The sequence below is a fragment of the Puma concolor genome, chromosome E1 (genome assembly GCF_028749965.1).
Source record: "Puma concolor isolate L17-30 chromosome E1, mPumCon1.1.hap2, whole genome shotgun sequence".
Lineage (NCBI taxonomy): Eukaryota > Metazoa > Chordata > Mammalia > Carnivora > Felidae > Puma > Puma concolor.
The window spans coordinates 13,721,773-13,744,636 of record NC_141680.1 but is presented as its reverse complement, the minus strand read 5'-3'; the positions used below and the strand labels follow the sequence as shown (position 1 = coordinate 13,744,636).

Sequence of the window (22,864 nt, the reverse complement as noted above, 5' to 3'; positions counted from 1 at the left end):
TATTTTGCTTAGCATAATACACTCAAGTTCCATCCACATTGTTGCAAATGGCAAGATTTCACCCCTTTTTGATTGCCGAGTAATATTCCATTGTATATTTATACCATATCTTCTTTAACCATTCATCAGTTGATGGACATTTGAGCTCTTTCCATAATTTGGCTGTTGTTGATAGTGCTGATATAAATATTGGGGTACATATGCCCCTTATAACCAGCATTTATGTAGCATTTGGATAAATACTAGTAGTGTAATTGCTGGGTCATATGGTAGTTCTATTTTTAATTTTGGGGAGGGAACCTCCATACTTTTTTCCAGAGTGACCACACCAGTTTGCATTCCCACAAAAAGTGCAAGTGTTCCCCTTTCCCACATCCTTGCCAACATCTATTGTTTCCTGGGTTGTTAATTTTAGCCATTCTGACAGGTGTGAGGTGGTATCTTGTTGTGGTTGATTTGTATTTCCCTGATGTTGAGTGATGTTGAGCATTTGTTCATGGGTCGGTTGGCCATCTTGATGTCTTCTTTGGAAAAGTGTCTATTCGTGTCTTTTGCCCATTTTTTCAGTGGATTATTTGATTTTTGGTGTTGAGTTTGATAAGTTCTTTATAGATTTTGGATACTAACCCTTTATCTGATATGTCATTTACAAATATCTTTTCCCATTCCACCTGTTACTGGTAAGTTTTATTGATTGTTTCCTTCACTGTGCAGAAGGTTTTTATCTTGATGAGGGCCCAATAGTTCATTTTTGCTTTTGCTTCCCTTGCCTCTGGGGACATATCTAGTAAGAAGTTGCTGGGGACATACCTAGTAAGAAGTGGTGAGGTCAAAGAGGTTGTTGCCTATTTTCTCCTGTAGGATTTTGATGGTTTCCTGTCTCACATTTAGGTCTTTCATCTAGTTTGATTTGGTTTTTGTGTATGGTGTAAGAAAGTGGTCCAGGTTCATTCTTCTGTATGTCGCTGTCCAGTTTTCCCAACACCACATGCTGAAGAGATTGTCTTTTTTCCATTGGATATTCTTTTCTGCATTATCAAGGATTCGTTGGCCATAGATTTGTGGGTCCATTTCTGGGTTCTCTATTCGGTTCTATTGATCTATGTCTCTGTTTTTATGCCATACCATACTGTCTTGATGATTACAGTTTTGCAATATAGCTTGAAGTCTGGAACTGTTATGCCTCCACCTTTGGTTTTCTTTTTCAATATTACTTTGGCTATTTAGGCCTCCTGGTTCCACACAAATTTTAGAATTATTTGTTATAGCACTGTAAAAAATGCTGGTGTTATTTTGATACGGATTGCATTGATGGTGTAGATTGTTAGGGTAGTATAGACATTTTCACAATATTTCTTCTTCCATTTCATGAGCATGGAATATTTTTCCATTTCCTTGTGTCTTCTTCAATTTCTTTTATAAGTTTTCTATAGTTTTCAGTGTACAGATCTTTTACTTCTTTGGTTAAGTTTATTCCTAGGTATTTGATGGTTTTTGGTGAAATTATAAATGGGATAAATTCCTTGATTTTTCTTTCTACTGTTTCATTATTGATGTATAGAAATGCCACAGATTTCTGTATGTTGATTTTATATCCTGTGACTTTCCTGAATTCATGGTTCAGTTATAGCAGGGTTTTTTGTTTTTTGTTTGTTTTTTTTTTTTTTTTGGAGTCTTTTGGGTTTTCCACATAGAGTATCATGTTGTCTGCAAAGAGTGAAAGTTTGACTTCTTCCTTGACAATTTTGATGCCTTTTATTTCTTTTTGTTGTCTGATTGCTGAGGCTAGGACTTCCAACACTATGTTGAACAGCAGTGGTGAGAGAGGACATCCCTGCCATGTTCCTGAATTTAGGGAGAAAAATCTCACATTTTCCCCATTGAGGATGATATTAGCTATGGGTCTTTCATATATGGCCTTTATGATCCTGAGGTATGTTCCTTCCATCCCTACTTTCTTGAGGGTTTTTGTCGGGAAAGGATACTGTATTCTGTCAAATGCTTTTTCTACATCTATTGAGAGGATCGTGTGGTTCTTATCCTTTCTTTTATTAATGTGATGTATCACGTTGTTTGATTTGTAGATATTGAACCAACCTTTCTGTCCAGGAATAAATCCCACTTGATCGTGGTCAATAATTCTTTGATGTATTGTTAGATTCAGTTTGCTAGTATCTCGTTGAGAACTTTTGCATCCATGTTCATCAGAGAAGTTGGTCTGTGGTTCTCCTTTTTAGTGGGGTCTTGTCTGGTTTTGGAATCAAGGTAATGCTGCCTTCATAGAATGAGTTTGGAAGTTTTCCTTCAATTTCTATTTCTTGGCACAGTTTCGAAGAAATAGATACTAATTCTTCTATATGTGTTTGGTAGAAATCCCATGGGAAGCCATCCGGTCCTGGACTCTTGTTTGTTGTGAGATTTTTGATTACCAATTCAATTTCTTTACTGGTTATGGGTCTGTTAAATTTTTCTGTTCTTCCTGTTTCAGTTTTGGTAGTTTATATGTTTCTGGGAATTTATCCATTTCTTCCAGATTGCCCAATTTGTTGGCATATAATTACTTGTAATATTCTCTTATTATTGTTTGTATTTCTGTGGTGTTAGTTGTGATCTCTCTCTTTCATTTGTGACTTTATTTGGGACCTTTCCTTTTTCTTTTTGATAAATCTGGCTAGGGACTTAATGATTTTGTTAATTCTTTCAAAGAACCAGCTCCTAGTTTCATTGATTTGTTCTAATGGTTTTTTTTTTAATTTAGATATCACTGATTTCTGCTCTAGTATTTATTATTTTCCTTCTTCTGCTGGTTTTGGGCTTTATTTGCTGTTCTTTATCCAGCCTCTCTAGGTGTAAGGTTAGGTTGTGTATTTGAGGCTTTTCTTCCTTCTTTAGGAAGGTCTGGATTGCTATATACTACCCTCATATGGTTGCCTTTGCTGCATCCCAGAGGTTTTGAATTGTCGTGTTTTCATCTTCATTTGCTTCCATGTACTTTTTTATTTCCTCTGTAAGGAATCTGCTTTAATACAGATCTGCTGTGAACTGGATTTGTCTTCCATTGTAGGTTAAGAACTTTTTCCCTTCCCTTGCTGCTTTCAGGATTCTTTCCTTGTCTATGTATTTTGTGAATTTGACTCTGATATGCCTTGGTAATGGTCAGCTTTTATTGAAATTAATAGGATTTCTCTGTTCTTGGATTTTGATGTCTGTGTCTTTCCCCAGATTAGGGAGGTTTTCCATTATAATTTGCTCACAGAAATGAGCTGTCACTGTTTCTCTGTCTTCAACTTTGGGACTTCTATAATATGAATGTTATTCCTATTTTATAAATTGCTGAATTCTCTAAGCCATGTATTGTGATCTTTTGCCTTTGTTTCCCTCTTCTGTTCAGTTCCATTATTTTCTTTAATTTTATCTCTGTATCATTGATTCTCTGCTCTGCTTCATCCATCCTCACCGTCATGTGATGATGCATTTGAGATTACATCTTAGTTATAGCATTTTTTACTTCAACCTGACTAGATTTAGCTCATTTATCTCTGCAGAAATGATTCTCTGCTGTCATCTATGATTTTTTTTTCAACCCCAGCTAGTATTCTTATAATCAAGGCTTTAAATTCGAGTTCAGACATCTTACTTATATCTGCACTGATTAAATCGCTGGCTGTCATTTCTTCCCATTCTTTCCTTGATGGTGAATTCTTCCATCTTTTCATTTCAGAGAAGGAAAAAATAATAAAATAAAATATGAAAATTTAAAAATTTACAACAAAACAAGGGGCGCCTGGGTGGCTCAGTCAGTTGTGTCCGACTACAGTTGAGATCATGATCTCACAATTCATGTGTTTGAGCCCTGTGTCAGGTCCTGTGCTCACAGCTCAGAGCCTGGAGACTGCTTAGGATTCTGTCTCTCCCTCTCTCTCTGGCCCTTCCCCCACCTTGCTCGTTCTCTATTTCCCTCGCTCGCTCTCTCTCTTTCTCCCTCTCCCCCCTCCTCTCAAAAATAAATAAACATTAGGAGTGCCTGGGTGGCTCAGTTGGTTAAGCATCTGACTTCAGCTCAGGTCATGATCTCATGGCTCATGGGTTTGAGCCCCACATCAGGCTCTGTGCTGACAGCTCAGAGCCTAGAGCCTGCTTCGGATTCTGTGTCTCCCTCTCTCTCTCTGCCCCTCCCCCAGTCACCCTCTGTCTCTGCTCTCTCTCAAAAATAAACATACAAATTTTTTTTGCATAAGTAAACATTTAAAAAATCAAATAAAAGAGCTAGATCCTAAGTGTATTTTGATCTTCTTGTTAAGACAATATTGATAGACAATAACAAAAAGAAAAGAAAAAAATTAAAAATATAAAAATTTTAAATAATTAAATAAATAAAATGAAATAGAATTAAAAATTTGCTCTGGGTCCAGGAAAAAAAAAAGTGAGGGAAAAAACAGCAACATAAACAAAAACAGAAGCAAAGAAAGAAACAAATGATCAAACAAACAAAAAGAAGCCCAAATGAAGCTAGATCCAGTTTCCCCTAGAGCTGAAACATTGCAAAACACTATGATCTTTAGACTGAGTGGGTGGAAGGGATTTGTGCTGGTGGTCTTGGGGCAGGGCCTACTGTGCTGATTCTCAAGCAGACTTGTTTCGTTGGAAATGCACTTCCAGGTTGCAGGTGGGCAGGGTTTAATGTAAGTGACTCAGGAGAATGGTCATGACTTAAACAGTCTGAAATGGTACTGTGCTTAAAGGAGATATCAATTAGCATTTCAGATAAATATAGTAAGAAGTGTTCTTAACCTTTCTTCAAAGAACTAGGGAGGGGCTTAAGTGTCTGAAACTACGTTGTGCTTATAGCATCACTTATGAAGCCCTCACATAAATATCATAGGAACTTTTGTTGAAACAGTCTATGTTAGCAATAGAAAATGACCATGTGCTTAACTGCCTAAAACTTCACTGTGCCTCATGCATTCTTCATGTAGTCTTTTACATTAATTCTCCTAGGAACTTTTGTTGAAACACTATATTAGCAATGTAAAATGCCCATATGCTTAAATACCTAAGACTGCACTGTGCTTCAAACAACTTTATGGAGACTTTCACATACATCCAATAAGACCTGTGTTTAAAAATTTCATACTAGCTATAAGAAATGACTAAGTGCTTATCTGCCTAAGTATGCTGTGCTTCAAGCATGTTTCAAAAAGAGTTTGGGATACATACAGTCATAAGTGTCCTGAAACCCTTGTGTAGAATCACTAAGAAATGGCCTTGTTTTTAAGTATCTAAACTACATTGCTTACTACATCTTTCATATAGTTTGTAACTGACATCTAGTATAAACTTCTGTTTAAACCCTACGTGCTCATGAGCTTATTTGTAGATGAAACACTGTGCTTAAAGCATTTTGGGGTTAGCTTCTTAGATTTACCCAGTAAGAAGTATGGTTAAATCCTTTAGTTAAGCACTAGGGAATACCTATGTGCTTACCTACCAGAAACACCTGTGTTCTCAGTGAAACTATCCAATGCCTCTTAAACACATGTAGTAACAAGTATCCTTAAACTTGTTTATACCAGCACTAAGGAAGGGTCTTATGCTTAACTGCTTAAAACTACACTGGGCTTCAAGCATTCTTCATGTAGCTTTTCATATTTATCTCATAGGAAATTTTGTTGAAACACTATATATTATCAATAGGCAATGGCTGTGTGCTTAACTGCCAAAACTATACTGTTTTTCATGCAGCGTTCACAGACCTCTTACACATTTAATAAGAAGTGTTTCTTAACTGTTTTCTATAAGCTTTCTTTTCACATCCATTGTCATGATAAATGTTTCTCCATCTCTCACTTTCAATTTGCATATGTCTTTAGGTCTGAAATGAGTCTCTTGTAGGAAGCATACAGATGGGTCTTGTTTTCTTATCCATCCCATCACCCTCTATCTTCATATTGGAGAATTTAGCCCATTTACATTCAAAGTAATTATTGAAATGTGCATTTATTACTATTTTATTACTTGTTCATTGTTGTTTTTGTTGTTCTCTGTTGCTTTTGTCCCTTGCTCTCTTCTCTCATGATAAGTTGGCTTACTTTAGTGACATATTTGTATTCCTTTCTCTTTATTTTTTGTATATCTATGACTAGTTTTGGATTTATGGTTACCATTAAGTTTGTATATAACATCTTCTGCATACAGCAGTCAACATTAAGTTGATGGTCGCTTAAGTTTGAACACTTCTTAGGGTCTTCCTACTCTGTCACTTCCCCACAATCTTGGCCTTTCTTGTGACCTTTAATGTACATCTAAGGAACTTTTGTATAAACACTCTATATTAGGAGTACGGAATGGTCATGTGCTCAGCTGCCTAAAACTCAACTGTGCTTCAAGTGACCTTCATGCAGTCTTTAACATACAACTGAGAGAAACTTCTGTTAGAACGTTCTATAAAAGCAATAAGGAATGACTTTGTTCTAATTGGTTGAAAAGCAAAATGAGCTCATAGAGGATTTCAAGGAATCTCTGGGAAACATGAAGAACGTTTTCTTAAACCTTTTTGTGTAAGCACTAGGAAATGACCATGTGCTGAACTGCATGAAACAGCTCTGTCCTCAATGAGGCCTTCAAAAACCTCTAAGTACATGTAGTAACACGTGTCCTTAAACTTCTATTTATAAACACATGGGAAGGACACTGTGCTTGTCTTATTGAATCTAAACTGTGCTTAAAGCCTCCTTCATGTAGCCCTAATGTATACTCAGTATGAACTATCCATAAACACTCTATATAAGGTATTGAGATTTGCCATGTGCTAACTTCCTAGAAATAACTGCATTTCAATCCCCTGAATAGACTTCTTATATACATATTATAAGTGTTCTTCAATGGCTCTATATAAACATCTGGAAATGGCTTTGTGCTTAATTTTCTAAACATAAACTATTCTTCAAATGGCTTTATTGGACATCTTAGACACATAAGAAGAGTTCCATGGGAGAAGTTAAGATGGTGGAGTAGTAGGGGGACCCTGAGCTTGCCTCATCCCTTGAACAGAGCTAGATCAACATCAAATCATCTTGAACAACTAGGAAATCTATCTGAGGATTAAGAAAACAATCTGCACAATTGGAGAAAGAAAAAGCAGCAGATGTGAATTTCAGAGCCATGAATTGGAAGGGAGAAAATCCACAGTGCCAAGAAGGGAAGGGAACCCTCTTTGTGAAGAGTGATCAGGATGACAAAGAGAGAACAGGGGTGGGGTAAGGGTGGAGGGAGCAGTGTGTAGTGTTAGCACAAAACTATGGTGTGGGGATCCCCTGGGTTGTACTGGGATAGATTCCTCCCCTTCATGGAGTACATTTTAAAAGAGGGTATTTTGCTTCTCCAAGAACAAAAGGCCCACCAGAAGCCCTTGAGTGGCCATTCAACAGCAGGGAACAGAGGTGTGCACAGACATCAGATAACCTGATCACAAGTTTTCACTGTGCACCACAATAGACTATAGCCACTGTGCACGCAGTGTGTGACTGTTTTTCTGGGACAGAATGGAGCTAAGGAAAGAGGCACGTGCAGAAACCAAATAACCTGGTCACAGCTTTTCACTATATACCACAATAGACTCCAGCCACTGTGCACACACCATGTGACTGATTTTGTGGTACAGAATGGTGCCACAAGCCTCGAGGAGGGGAGTGGGTCAAAGTGATGTGGGAAACAAAGGCAGAAGGAAATGGAAGATGAAATTAAATTTCCTTATAACCTGCAGCCCATTGCCAAATACTTGAGGCAGTCATAGTATAACATTTCTCCAGGAACTCCCTACTGTCTCAATGTTAATGCTTTGCTAGAGGGAAAAACAACCTTAGCTTGACAATAGCTGTGAGCCTTCTTTAGCAAACGAAAATCTCTTTTGAAACTTCCTCTTGACTTTACTTCCCCCAACTCTCTTCATGGTCCTAGGGCAGCTCTTTCTGCCTACAAGTCCTGTCCCCATGCTTTAATAAAAATCACCTTTTTTTGCACCAAAGATGTCACATGAATTCTTTCTTGACTGTCAACTCTGGACCCCACCACCACTCCAAAACCCTATCATGAATTTTGCCAGGCCACTGGCCAGAGATAAAACACAGAACAGTGGTATTGGGCTTGCCAAATTCTGGGAACAGAGGTTAAGAACAGGGTTCTGACTAAATCCTGGGACACTTTTCTGTCAGTACCTCCTGAACAGTCATGGCCCTGAGTTCTCTTCCCAGGGTATGAGAGGATGGGATGACATCATCTTCCACCACCACCTCTTCCTGCCCACCAGCAGGGTCAGACTTCAGAGAGAAACACAGTGCCACCTAGTGGAGGCTGGGGTCACTTGCACCAAAACTCACCCCCACTGCACCCTGGAGCAGCATTTCCACCAAAACAAGTCAGCCTAAGAAATCAGGCCCCTCCTCTAGAAGACCATCACAAACAACACACTTGCGCCAAGCCAACTGATCATAGAGTGCTACAAAGTTTCAGCTCTAGGGGAAGTAAGATCTAACTTCCATTTTACTTTTAATCTTTTTTTCATTTATTTTCTTATTTTTTCCACTCTTTTAAATTTATTATTATATATATACATATATATACACACATATATATGTATATATATACTTTTAGACATACATATTATTTAATTATTTAATTTTTTATTTTATTTTTTCTGTTTTCATTATATTTTATTTTTGGATCTAGATTCTTTTAACAAATAGACCAAACACACCAAGGATCTAGTGTTATTTTGTTTTGTTTTGCTCTTTGGAGTTTTTCTCTTTGCCTTGTTTTGTTTTTTTTCTTCTTTTTGTTTCTGGCAAAATGACAAGGTGGAGAAATATGCCCCAAAAGAAAGAACAGGCAGTAAAATTCACCATCAGGGATTTAATCAATACAAATATAAGAAGATGTTTGCACTAGAATTTAAAAATGCAATTATAAGGATACTAGCTCTGCTTGAAAAAAGCATAAAAGACACAGAGAATACCTTTCTTCTTTTATCTAGAGATAAAAGAACTAAAATCTACTCAGGTCTAAATTAAAAATGCTATAAACAACACGCAAGCTTGAATGGATGCCATGATGGTGAGGACGGATGAAGCAGAGGAGCAAATCAGTGATATAGAAGATAAAATTACAGAAAATAGTGAAGTTTAAAAGAAGAGGAAAACAAAGGTAAAAGATCACAAAGTCAGACTTAGGTAACTCAGTGACTTATTAGAAAGGAATAGCATTTATATCACAGGCATCCAGAAGATGAAGAGAGAGAAAAAGAGGCAGAAGTTTCATATGAGCAAATTATAATGGGAAAAAATCCTTAATATGGGGAAGGACACAGACATCAAAATCAACAAGCACAGAGAAAACTCATTATATTCAACAAAAGCCGACCAGCACCAAGGCATATCATAGTCAAGTTCACAAAATACATAGACAAGGAAAGAATACTGAAAGCAGCAAGGGAAAAAAAGTCCTTAGCCTACAAGGGAAGACAGATCAAGTTCACAGATCTGCCCACAGAAATTTGTCAGTCCAGAAAGGAGTGGCAGGATACATTAAACATGAAGAATGGGAAAAATATGTATCCAAGAAATCTTTACCCAGCAAGGATTCATTCAGAATAGAAGGAGAGATAACAAGTTTCCCAAAGAAAAACTGAAGGAGTTTGTGACCACTAAACCAGCCCTGCAAGAAATTTTAAAGGAGACTCTTTGAGGGGGGGAAACAAAACAAAACAAGATCAAAAGCAACAAAGACTAGAAAGGACAGGGGACATCACAAGAAACACCAACTCTACAGACAACACAATGGCACTGTGAGAAATAAGCCCACTGACCCAATCAAAGAAGGGACTCAGAGACTCAGAGCACAGTGAAGTGAGGCTTTACTCAATGTTCTTGCAAGAGTGGGTGTCTGATGGACAGGCACACTCAGGACAGTTACAGCAGACAATTTATCTCCTAGCCTGCAAGTCCCTCTCTCGATTCCTCATTGGCTGAGTACAAGAGGTTACCGCCTTACCTGGACATTGCCTATGCCCCTCTAAGCCAAAAAGTACTCTGATTGGAACAAACGTACATTTCCTGAGGTGACACGGAGATTTTCTGTCCCTTTGTTCTTTGACACATGCTCATTGCAAAGCTCACAAAAATAAGCCCATGAAACGGAGAAGGGAAAAAGAACCAGAAGTGAAGTGTCCAAGGGTTTGGGACTCCATTATGGGAGAGGGGAGGTTGTATATATTTCCAAGAGGTTGTAAATCTATTGTTAACTAGATAGCACAGTTTTATATGGTATTTCTGAAAATGAATCATCTCCCTCACTTCTCACAATCCTTTCTCTTCTTTTCTAAGTTGATTCCATTTTTATTTATATTTCCTTTATTTTTTGAGGCCTCACTCAATCATGTTCAGCAAAGTTGTCTCTCCTCTTCACAGTCAGGTGTATCTTCCAATAACAGGTTATTTTGGGCATTAGGTACAGACATTTGTTTCTTAAGAGGAACCTTACACCCAAGGGGGTTTGCTGTAATCAGATGCTCCCAGTATTGTTTCAAAATATGTGTTTTTTTTCTACCCAGGGACCTCAGGTCCTAACCTTTCCCTCTTTGCCTACTGAATCCCATCTTTTCCTATCATATTCCCCCCCTTTGAACACATGACTCCTAACTGCCATTAAGAATTGGGATGATGACTCAGCTTAACTGCTTCCTGCTGAAAGAGGGCCACAACAGGAGTACAGCAGTCAGGGCAGGTTCAGAGGTCGATCCAGAGGTCTGAAATAATGAGAGGGTGTTTGGAAGGTCTAGGCTAGCAAAATTTTCTTGGATATCCTATTTTTACGGCATATGAGATGGCTTCTACAAATGACATGCAAAAAGAATATTAGACTAGCAAGCATTAATATTCCCAATCTAATGCCTCCTAGGGAGGAAGTCACACCATGGAAAGGAAAGATGCATTGTAGCCACCCAAAAAGTCCCTGACATGTCTGGTCTTTTTTTTTTTTTTTAACTATAGTTTTTCCTCCCTCTTCTTGGTATTTATTTGGATCTTGTGATATTGTTGCTTAGAATAATTACACATTTGAAGTAGCTTTTGGTTCTCAATGCTCAAATCTTCCTTTGGCCATCAATTTTTCCATAGGAACAATTCCATGAGGCATATTTAATTTTACAAGAAAAGATTGATCTTAGATATCCAGGTTACTATAAGTTTAGACAATTGTTTAACAGTCCTGGAGCTAATAGCACTATAATCTGTAATTCAGTCAAAATGTCTCTTTCTAGAAAGGGAGTGGGGCCTCTCTGGCACTATCAAAAAAGAGAGAGAGAGAATGTGAAAAAAGTCTCCCCATATGCACCCCAGTGGCTGAGAGAAAAATTTAGTAGTAACTTTTCTGGAGACACCACTAATTGTTATGCTGTGTTTGGATGGTTGCACAGGAGTGTAAAGGAGGACAGAAAAGGTGGCTCTGATGTCAAGGAGGAAATTAACTGGTTTTCCTTCTATTTCTAGAGTTACCCAGGGCTCTGTATCTCTAATAGACAGTTGGTTCAGGGGAGCCACTATGAAGAGCCCCAGGACCCTTTAGTTCTTTTCAGGGGCATGGTTATCTGAGCCCTTGCACACTGAGGTCCCCAAGGGCATTCAGATTTTTCAGTGACTATCTCCATACAAGGGGCATGCATGGCTTATGGGGTTTCAAATTCGGTTGTCCCCTCCGAGGACATTCTCATTTCATAAATGGTGCCAGGACCTCAGAAGTCTGGTCTGACATAGTAAGTAAGGCCATGACTAAGGCCTTAGTTGTTTGTTTGTTTTTTTTAAGACTCCTTTCCTGTTCCTTATTCTCTTTATTTTGGTTGTGATATACCCAATCGGAAGCTCATAAAAACTCCTCCACGACCCCTTCTGGGACAATAGCCAATTTTTGCAGTTTCCTTCAAGTATCTGGGGCCAACTGAGTGACAAATTTGTCCTTTAGTATTGTCTCAGCTTCAGAGAGTATCAGGGGAGATAGCCATATATTTAACCTTAACCTTTCCAGGAAGGCCACCAGGCTGTCCTCCTGTGTCTGTAAAATAGTGGCTAATTTAGCATAATTTAAGGGTTTAACTATAGACCTCCTTAGTTTTTCCAAAACACAAGTTTTGAAGTGGCAATGATACCATTCCCTAATGGGATTATCATACTCCCAATTAGGATCTTGGGATGGAACTGGGAGTTTGCAAAGGATCCCCAGTCCCATAATAATTAATGAGTTGCTCATCCCCATATTTCTCAGCCACTGACAGAATACCACACTTCTCTGTCTCATTAAGACCCTGATTGAAGGGTGCCTGGGTGGTTCGGTCGGTTGGATGTCCAACTTTGACTCCGGTCATGATCTCACAGCTCAAGAGTTCGAGCCCCACATTGGGCTCTGTGCTGACACCTTGGAGCCTGGGGCCTGTTTCAGATTCTGTGTCTCCCGCCCCTCCCCCACTCACACTCTGTCTCTCAAAAATAAACATTAAAAATTTTTAAAAAGAGTTTGATTCAACAAAAGCATCATATATTTCCAGGTCAACTCAAAAACATACCTAATATTCTGGAAAGCCTCTATATACTTATCCAGATCATCAGAAAATTTATCTAGATTTTCTTTTACCTGTCTTAAATCTTGCAATGAGAAAGGTACTTGTAATCTTGGTGGTGCCTCCCTGTGTTTCTCCTTCTGACACTTTAGCTTCTTGTAGGGGAAACATGTCCGTTACATTACAGGGAGTTCCTGGACAAGGTGGACAGCAGGGAGCAGAAGTGCACGGGGTATTTTTTTAATGATTTTTAAAAATTTACATCCAAATTAGTTAACATATAGTGTAATAATGATTTCAGGAATAGAATTTAGTGATTCATCACTTACATATAACACCCAGTGCTCATCCCAAGTGTCTTCCTTAATGCCCCTTAATACCCATTTATCCCATCTCCCACCCAAAACCCCTCCAACAACTCTCAGTTTGTTCTCTGTATTTAAGAGTCTCTTATGGTTTCTCTCCCTCTCTGCTTTATACTATTTTTTGCTTCCTTTATGTTCATCTGTTTTGTAACTTAAATTCCACATGTAAGTGAAGTCATATATTGTCTTTCTCTGACTTATTTTACTTGGCATAATACACTCTAGTTCCATCCATGTTGTTGAAAATGGCAAAATTTCATTCTTTTTGATCGTTCAGTAATATTCCATTGTGTGTGTGTGTGTGTGTGTGTGTGTGTATGTATGTATATATACACACCATATCTTCTTTATCCATTCTTCAGTCGATGGACATTGGACTCTTTCCATAATATGGCTGTGGTTGATAGCGCTGCTATAAACATTGGGGTGCATGTGCCCCTTTGAGACAGCATATCTGTATCCCTTGGATAAATACTTAGTAGTGCAATTGCTGGGTTGTAGGGTAGTTCTATTTTTAATATTTTGAGGAACCTCCATACTGTTTTCCAGAGCGGCTCCACCAGCTTGCCTTCTACCAGCAGTGCAAAAGGGTTCCTCTTTCTCCACATCCTTGCCAACATCTGTGGTTGCCTGAGTTGTTAATGTTAGCCATTATGACAGGTGTGAGATGGTATCTCAATGTGGTTTCGATTTGTTTTTCCCTGATGATGAGTGATGTTGAGCATTTTTTCATGTGGCTGTTTGCCATCTGGATGTCTTTGGAAAAGTGTCTATTCATGTCTTTTGCCCATTTCTTCAGTGGATTATTTGGTTTTGGGATGTTGAGTTTGATAAGTTCTTTATAGATTTTGGATAGTAACCCTTTATCTGATATTTCATTTGCAAATATCTTCTCTCATTCCAATGGTCGCATTTTAGTTTTGTTGATTATTTCCCCCACTGTGTAGAAGCTTTTTATCTTGATGAGGTCCCAACAGTTAATTTTTGCTTTTGCTTCCCTTGCCTCTGAGTACATGTCTAGTAAGAATTTGCTGTGGCTGAGGTCATAGAGGTTGTTGCCTATTTTCTCCTGTAAGATTTTGATGGTTTTCTGTCTCACATTTAGGTCTTTCATCTAGTTTGAGTTTATTTTTGTGTATGGTGTAAGAAAGTGGTCCAGGTTCATTCTTCTGCATGTCGCTGTCCAGTTTACCCAACACCATTTGCAGAAGAGATTGTCTTTCTTCCATTGGCTATTTTTTCCTGGTTTGTCAAATATTAGTTGGCCATATGTTTGTGGGTCCATTTGTGGGTTCTCTATTCAGTTTTATTTGGTACCATCTATATGTCGGTGTTTGTGTCAGTACCATACTGTCATAATGATTACAGTTTTGTGATACAGCTTGAAATGAGGAATTGGACTTCAAAAACAGCTTTGATTTTCTTTTTCAGGATTTCTTTGGCTATTCAGGGTCTTTTCTGGTTCCATACAAATTTTAAGATTGTTTGTTCTAGGGCTGTGAAGAATGCTGGTATTATTCTGATAGAGATTGCAATGAATATTAGACTGCTTTGGGTAGTATTGGCATTTTAACAATATTTGTTCTTCTAATCCATGAACATGGAGTGTTTTTCCATTTCTTTGTGTCTTCTTCAATTTCTTTCATAAGCTTTCCATGGTCTTCAGTGTATAGATTTTTCACATCTTTGGTTAGGTATTTATTCCTAGGTATTTTATGGTGGTTGGTGCAATTGTAAATGGGTTGATTCCTTGATTTCTCTTTCTGCTGCCTCATTATTGGTGTATAGAAATGCAACCGATTTCTGTACATTGATTTTGTATCCTGCAACTTTGCTGAATTCATGGATCAGTTCTAGTAGTTTTCGGGTGGAGTCTTTGGGTTTTTTACATGGAGTATCATATGTCACCTGCGAAGAGTGAAAGTTTGATGACCTCCTTCCTGATATGGATGCCTTTTATTTCTTTGTGTTGTCTGATTGCTGAGGCTATGATTTCCAACACCATATTGAATAACAGTGGTGAGAGTGGACATCCTTGTCATGTTCTTGACCTTAGTGGGAAAGCTCTCAGTTTTTCCCCATTGAGGATGATACTAGCAGTGGGTCTTTTGTATATGGCTTTTATGATCTATCCTACTTTCTTGAGGGTTTTTATCAAGAAAGGATTTTGTATTTTGTAAAATGCTGTGTCTGCATCTATTTAAAGGATTATGTGGTTCTTATCCTTTCTTTTATTAATGTGATGTATCATATCGATTGATTTGTGGATATTGAATCAGCGCTGCATCCCAAGAATAAATCCTACTTGATCATGGTGAATAATTCTTTTAATGTATTGTTGGATCCAGTTGGCTAGTATCTTGTTGAGAATTTTTGCATCTAGATTTATCAGGGGTATTGGTCTGTAGTTCTCCTTTTTAGTGGGATCTTTGGTTTTGGAATCAAGGTAATGCTGCCTTCATCAAATGAGTTTGGAAGTTTCCTTTCCATTCTATTCCATAAAAACAAGGAGGGAACAAAACATAAGAAAATATAGAGAATAAACAGAGGGCTGCTGGAAGGGTTGTGAGAGGGGGGATAGGCTAAATGGGTAAGGGGCTTAAGGAATCTATTCCTGAAATCATTGTTGCACCATGTGCTAACTAACATGGATGTAAATTATAAAAAAATTAATTATACAAAATTAAAATATATATATATATACAAAAAATGATCATACCCTTTTTAAAAAGTAGGAATAGAAGGAATATATCTCAACATCAGAAAAGCCACATATGAAAGACCTACAACTAATATCATCCCCAGTGAGGAAAAATGGAGAACTTTCATCATAAGGTCAGGAACACAACAGGAATGTCCACTCTTACCACTGTTGTTCAACGCAGTACTGTAAGTCCTAGCCAGAGTGATTCAAAAACAAACAGAAAAAAAGTCATGCAAATTGGTAAGGAAGAAGTCAAACTTTCACTATTTGCAGATGACGTAAAATGGATGTAGAAAATCCAAAATACTTCACCAAAAACTGCTAGAACTGATACATGAATTCAGCAAATTCACAAGATATAAAATGAACATACAGAAATCAGTTGCATTTCTATACACAAATAATAAAGCAGCAGAAAAGAAATCAAGGGATTCATCCTATTTACAATTGCACCAAAAAATCATAAGATTCCTAGGAATAAACCTAACCAAAGAGGTAAAACATCTGTACTCTGAAAACTATAGAACACTTGTGAAGAAATTGAAGAAATACACACACAAAATGGAAAAACATTCCATGTTCATGAATTGGAAGAACAAATATTTTTAAAATATCTGTACTACTGAAAGCAATCTACACATCCAATACAGTCATTATCAACAGAACACTAGCATTTTTCACAGAGCTAGAACAATTCTAAAATTTGTACAGAGCCAGAAAAAAACCCTAAATTGCCAAAGTAATATTGAAAAAAAAAAGAATACAGGGGCACCTGGGTGGCTCAGTCAGTTAAGTGTCTGACCAGCTCAGGTCGTGATCTCATGGTTTGTGGTTCAAGTCCTGCTTCAGACTCTGTGCTTACAGCTCAGAACCAGGAGCCTGCTTTGAATTCTGTGTCTGTCTCTGTCCCTCCTCCACTCACACTCTCTGTCTCTCTCTCTCAAAATAAATAAATATTTTTTAAAAAAAAGAAAAAGGAAAAAAGAACACAAACCTGGAGACATCACAATTCCAGACATCAAGCTTATTACAAAGCTGTAGTCATCAAGACAGTATGGTACTGGCACAAAAACAGATACATATATCAATGGAACCAAATAGAGAAACAAGAAATGGACCCACAATGTATGGTCAACTAATACTCAACAAAGCAGGAAAGAGTATCCAATGGAAAAAAGATTGTCGATTCGACAAGTGATGCTGGGAAAACTGGACAGTGACATGGAGAAGAATGAAACTGGGCCCTTTTCTTACACCATACACACAATAAATTCAAGATAGATGAAAGACCTAAATGTGAGACAGGAAACCATCAAAATCCTAGAGGAGAAAAAAGGCAGCAACTTCTTTGACCTCAGCCACAGCAAGTTTTTACCAGAAATGTCTGCAGAAGCAAGGAAAACAGAAGCAAAAATGAACTATTGGAATCTCCTCAAGATAAAAATCTTCCTCATAGTGAAGGAAACAATCAACAAAACAAAAAGGCAACCAACAGAATGGGAGAAGACATTTGGCAAACGACATGTCAGATAAAACAGTGAGTATCCAAAATCTATAAAGAACATAACAAACTCAACAACAACAAAAAAGCAAATAATCCAGTGAAGAAATGGGCAGAGGACATAAACAGACATTTTCCCAAAGAAGACATCCAAATGCAGGTGCCTGAATGGCTGTCAGTTAAGTGTCCAACTTTGGTTCAAGTCATGATCTCATGCTTTGTGGGTTTGAGCCCCACCTCAGGCTCTGTACTGACAGCTGAGAGCTTGAGACTGCTTCAGATTCTGTGTCTCCTTCTCTGTCTCTGTTTCTCTCAAAAATAAGATAAACATTAAAAAAATTAAGACATCCAGATGGCTAATACACACATGAAAAGATGCTCAACATCACTCATCACCAGGGAAATACAAGTCAAAACCATGACGAGATATAACCTCACACCTGTCAGAATGGCTAAAATTAACAGCTCAGGAAACAACAGATGTTGGCAAGGATATAGAAAAAGGGGAGCCTTTTGCACTGTGGGGAATATAAACTGGTAAAGCCACTGTGTATAGGCTCCTATACACAGTATATAAAAAGCTATATAAAACCAGTATATAGGTGCCTCAAAAAATTAAAAATAGAACAACCATATGACCCAGCAATTGCACTACTATTTACTAAAGGATATAAAAATGCTGATTCAAAGGGGTACATGCACCCCAATGTTTATAGCAGCACTATTAATAATAGCCAAATTATGGAAAGAGCCCAAATGTCCATCAACTGATGAAGAGATAAAGATTGGTGTATATATACAATGGAATATTACCCAGCAATCAAAATGAATGAAATCTTGCCATTTGCAACAAAGTGGATGGATGGAACTAGAGTATATTATGCTAAGCAAAATAAGTCAGAGAAAGAAAATATCATATGATTTCAGTTATATGTAGAATTTAGAAACAAAACAGGTGAACAAATGGGAAGGGAAGGAAAGAGAAATAAGATAGAAACAGAGAGGGACTAGAGCACCTCAGTGGCTCAGTCGATTGGGCATCTGACTTCAGCTCAAGTCATGAACTCGCAGTTAGTGGTTTTGAGCCCTGCATAGGGCTCTGTGCTGACAGCTCGGAGCATGGAGCCTACCTCAGATTCTGTGTCTCCTTCACTCTTTGCCCCTCCCTCACTCACAATGTGTGTGTGTGTGTCTCTCAAAAATAAACATTAAAAAATTAAAAAAAATAAAAACAGAGAGGGAGGCAAACCCTAAGAGACCCTTAAATATAGAGAACAAAGTCAGGGTTGCTGGAGGGGACATGGGATAGGTGTTGGGCATTAAGAAGGACACTTGTTGGGAGGACCACTAGGTGTTGAATGTAAGTGATTAATCCCTAAATTCTGCTCCTGAAACCAATACTACACTATATGTTAACTAACTTGAATTTAAATTTTACAAAAAGAGTTTGATAATTACTCCATACACTTCTAAGGAATGGCCCTATGCTCAATTGCCTAAATGTACACTGTTCTAAAGTGTCAGTCTATTAGCATTTAAATGCATACAGAAATAGGTGTTCTTAAAATTTTCTTTACGGGAACACCTGGGTGCCTCAGTCAATGAACCTTCCAACGTCAGCTCTGGTCATGATCTACGGCTCGGTTCATGAGTTCGAGCCATACATTGGGCTTTCTGCTGTCAGCACAGAGTTCGCTTTGGATCCTCTGTTCCCCTTCTCTTGCTTATTCTGTCTCTCTCTCTCTCTCTTTCAAAAATAAGGAAATATACCTAAAAACAAATCTTTTTTTTTTTAATTTTTTTTCTCAACGTTTATTTATTTTTGGGACAGAGAGAGACAGAACGGGGGAGGGGCAGAGAGAGAGGGAGACACAGAATCGGAAACAGGCTCCAGGCTCTGAGCCATCAGCCCAGAGCCCGACGCGGGGCTCAAACTCACGGACCGCGAGATCGTGACCTGGCTGAAGTCGGACGCCTAACCGACTGCGCCACCCAGGCGCCCCAAATCTTAAAAAAAAAAAAGCATGAAACATGTTTACTAACAGACAGAAGTGTCTTTAGTTTTTCTGAATAAGGCAAAAGACAAAAAACAAAACAAAATACACTGTTTAGTAATTCACCCTTTAGTATTTTATCTTATGTGAAAAGACTTAGATGTCCGATGAATTTAACCCAATTTATCACTTAACTCAGCAAAGCTTTGAAGTCCCAGGTTATCAAAGATCTGGGAAGCCATTTTAAAAGTTTACCTATAAACCTTTTTATGTATTTAACCTATATCCTCTCAACAATCACCCATGGACACTGTATGAGACAGACAAAATGAAACATCATTTGAAGTAATTTTCCCTGACAAACTGAAACAGGTACTAGTTAACTAATAAAATTAAGTCACATAAAAGCTGATTAGGCTTCTCCCTCAGGGATGGATCCTGAAGTGAGTGTCAGGGTAGAACAAGGGTGTATTTGTTAAGGTTTTTTTTTTTTTTTTTTTTTTTTTGATACCTCTTGTAAAACGAGGGATAAAACGTGTTGTTTTGTTTATAATGGCCACAATTTTTGATAACCACAATTACAGACAGGCTCAGCATTGGGACAGAAGCAAGGCAATTCCACTGCCCACCCCAAGGCTTGTAATGCAGAGAGTACCAAATTCAAGTGATGATTTTACTACAACAACAACAACAACAACAACAACAACAACAACAACAAAGAATAAAGCCTGATTATCTGTATTGTGTTTGATGTTGAAAGCTCCAAAAACATGTCTGTTTTAAATAAGCAATCAACCTTGAATGGGATTTAGTACTGAATATGTCACATCTGTGTCCACTAAAAACTCAAACAGTTCACTTCCCCTCCATCAGGCTCCTGTGGGAAAGTCTGAAGTGGGCAGTTGAAGCCCAGGGGACCTCTTGGCCCCCTTCTGCTGATTTGGTAGGTGCTCCAATTTGAACCTCATCAGGAAGTGGCCCAAAGTCGCCCTCACTGGAGGCCCCACCACTGGAGATGGCTGAGGAGATCACTGGAGCCACACCAAGTGATGCATAAACAGGAGGAGTGGGGGAGGGAGGGGAAGGGAGAGGTGGCAAGGGAGCCACTGGCAAGGCCCCGGGCAGATTTAAAGTTTTGGAATAACATTTTTCCATTTCTTTTATCTTTTTATTTCATCTTTTTTTTTTTTTTTTTTGCACATCAGCATCAGCCACCTTCTTCTTCCTCTTCTTCCTCTTCTTCCTCCTCTTCTTCCTCCTCTTCTTCCTCTTCCTCTTCCCCTTCCCCTTCTCCCATCTCCCATCTCCCATCTCCCATCTCCCATCTCCCATCTCCCATCTCCGTCTGTCTTTCCCTCCTGCTAAAGTGGCTTTGTTTCTGTTTGCTTTTCAGCCCTGTGGAAGACGTGAAGGAGCAGGCCATGGGATGGGCACCAATTCTGGCGCTTGTGCTTGGGGAGGGGGAGGGGTGGGTTTAGAATCACTAGCATCTGCCTGCCTTCCTCCTCTTCCTCATTCTTCTGACTATTGGGAAAGGGTGTGTGGGTGTGGGTGTGGGTGTGGGTGTAGCGGGGAGGGCAGGTGTGTTGAATTTTTATCTCTCTTTCTCTCTCTGGGCCATCAATTGTGTCCCTTCCTGTGAGGCAACTTTCTTATTGGAGTAACATAAAACTCTGAATGTAGAGAATTTCACACACACACACACCATTCACGTTAATGTGAAAAACATTTGAGTTTGTTCTGATCTTCCTGAGTGTTAGAATGCCCAATGTTTACAAGAGCTTGCCTTGAAACACATTAACGAACTCATTTACAAATTGGTGTTAGCAATAGCATCCAGAGGTAGAGAAAACATCTCACATGGATAACACCTGTGGCCATAGATCCACAAACAAGATGCAAACCAACATCAGCCTTCGTTTCACTCCTATTTGTGGAGAGGACACGAAAGACCCAATGGTCAAATCTCCCCCTTTTGTAAAAACAAATCCAATCGCACGAGGGCATTGCCGTGGATGGATCCCATCGCGCAGGTGTTTTCCATTTCCAATGAGAACACAGCCAATTTGGTGCAAAGAAGCCAAAAGCTGCAGCAACCAACAAACCAAATGTGGCCCGGGATATCTCCGTGAGCATTGGTTCCTCCCCAAAAGGTGGCGCTTCACTGATGGAACCAAAGGGCTTCCTAGTTTCTGGCCGCGTCGTCTCACGGCCAGCTTTCTCTAAGGGAGCACACAAGAAAACTCATTCAGACACCTCCAAAGAACCCCATCTGGGCCATCAGGGACTCAGGTGACCCTTCCATGTTCCCACGTAAGTAAGCACTTGCAAGTTTAGGCTCCATATGTCCTATACGTGTAGCCTGCCGAAGTTTCCTTTTGGGGACGGGTGGTTGCTTTCTCAACACTTAGAGCAAGGTTATTAAGTGGTGGCGGTCACGGTGGTATTTTTTCCTCTTCTGTAAAGAGTTACAAGGTGGCCATTTCGTGGGAGCGAAGCGGTAGCTGGGCTGCTCCTGGATCCCTCGCTGCTTCGGGTTCCCTATCAGGCTTCCTAGCAGCGGCCTAGTGGAGAAATAAGAGCAGGTGTCTGAATGTACTCGGGTGACCAAAGATGAGAATGACGAGCCCATTTAAATGCCATCGGAAGACGATGGGACAGTGCTGCTGTCCACAGTGACAGCCCAGTTTGTTGGGAGCACGTGGACTGCACTACCGGAATCTAGCGTCTCAGTGTATGAGAGGTGTCCGGCTGGTCAAAGACATTCTGCACATCCCTGATGCTGGCTGGGGGAATCTGGTACCTGTCGTCAACTTATCCCAAAGATAGCCAAAGAAAAAGGGACGAGACAGATGCCTGCTTCTTCAGCAGAGAAAGTGAAGAGAGCCATCCAGAAAACGTCCGATTTAAGAGTGTTGGGTCTCCCGTGGAAAATAACCAAACAGGATCTGAAAGAATATTTTGGTGGCTTTGGAGAGGTTTTATGGTTCAGGTCAGGAGAGATATGCACACTAGTCCTTCAAAGGGGTTTGTCTGTGTTTGTTTTACGGAACAGGAAACCCAGGTGAAAGTCATGTCACCTGTAGAGACATACGATCAAGGAACGATGGTGTGACTGCAAACTTCCTGAATCTCATCGAAGCCCAGATGAGCTTTTGAGAAGCAGGAAGGCGTTTGTCGGGTGCCTTACAGAGGGACGTGACTGCCTATAAGCTGCAGCAGTTCTTTTGCCAGGACTGAGAAGTGGTAGACGGCTTCATTCGCAAATTGTTCCAGGACTTTGCCTTTGTTACATTTGCAGAGGATCAAGTTACCCTGTCTCTCTATCTTTCTTTTTAATTTTTTTTTTATTTTATTTAAAAATTTTTTTTTTCAACGCTTATTTATTTTTGGGACAGAGAGAGACACAGAGCATGAACGGGGGAGGGGCAGAGAGAGAGGGAGACACAGAATCGGAAACAGGCTCCAGGCTCTGAGCCATCAGCCCAGAGCCTGACGCGGGGCTCGAACCCACGGACCGCGAGATCGTGACCTGGCTGAAGTCGGACGCCTAACCGACTGCGCCACCCAGGCGCCCCTTTTTTAATTTTTATATATTTTTAAATTTACCTCCAAATTAGTTAGCATATAGTGCAACAATGATTTCAGGAGTAGATTCCTTAATGCCCCTTAATGTTTCAGCCCACTGCGCCTCCCACA

General features: G+C 39.2%; 1 pseudogene; it reads left to right on the top strand.

Annotated features, from left to right (window-relative positions):
- Nucleotides 1-22,504, top strand: part of LOC147574128 (TAR DNA-binding protein 43 pseudogene) — a 71,977-nt pseudogene extending 49,473 nt beyond the window's left edge.
- Nucleotides 22,505-22,864: the final 360 nt, after the last annotated feature.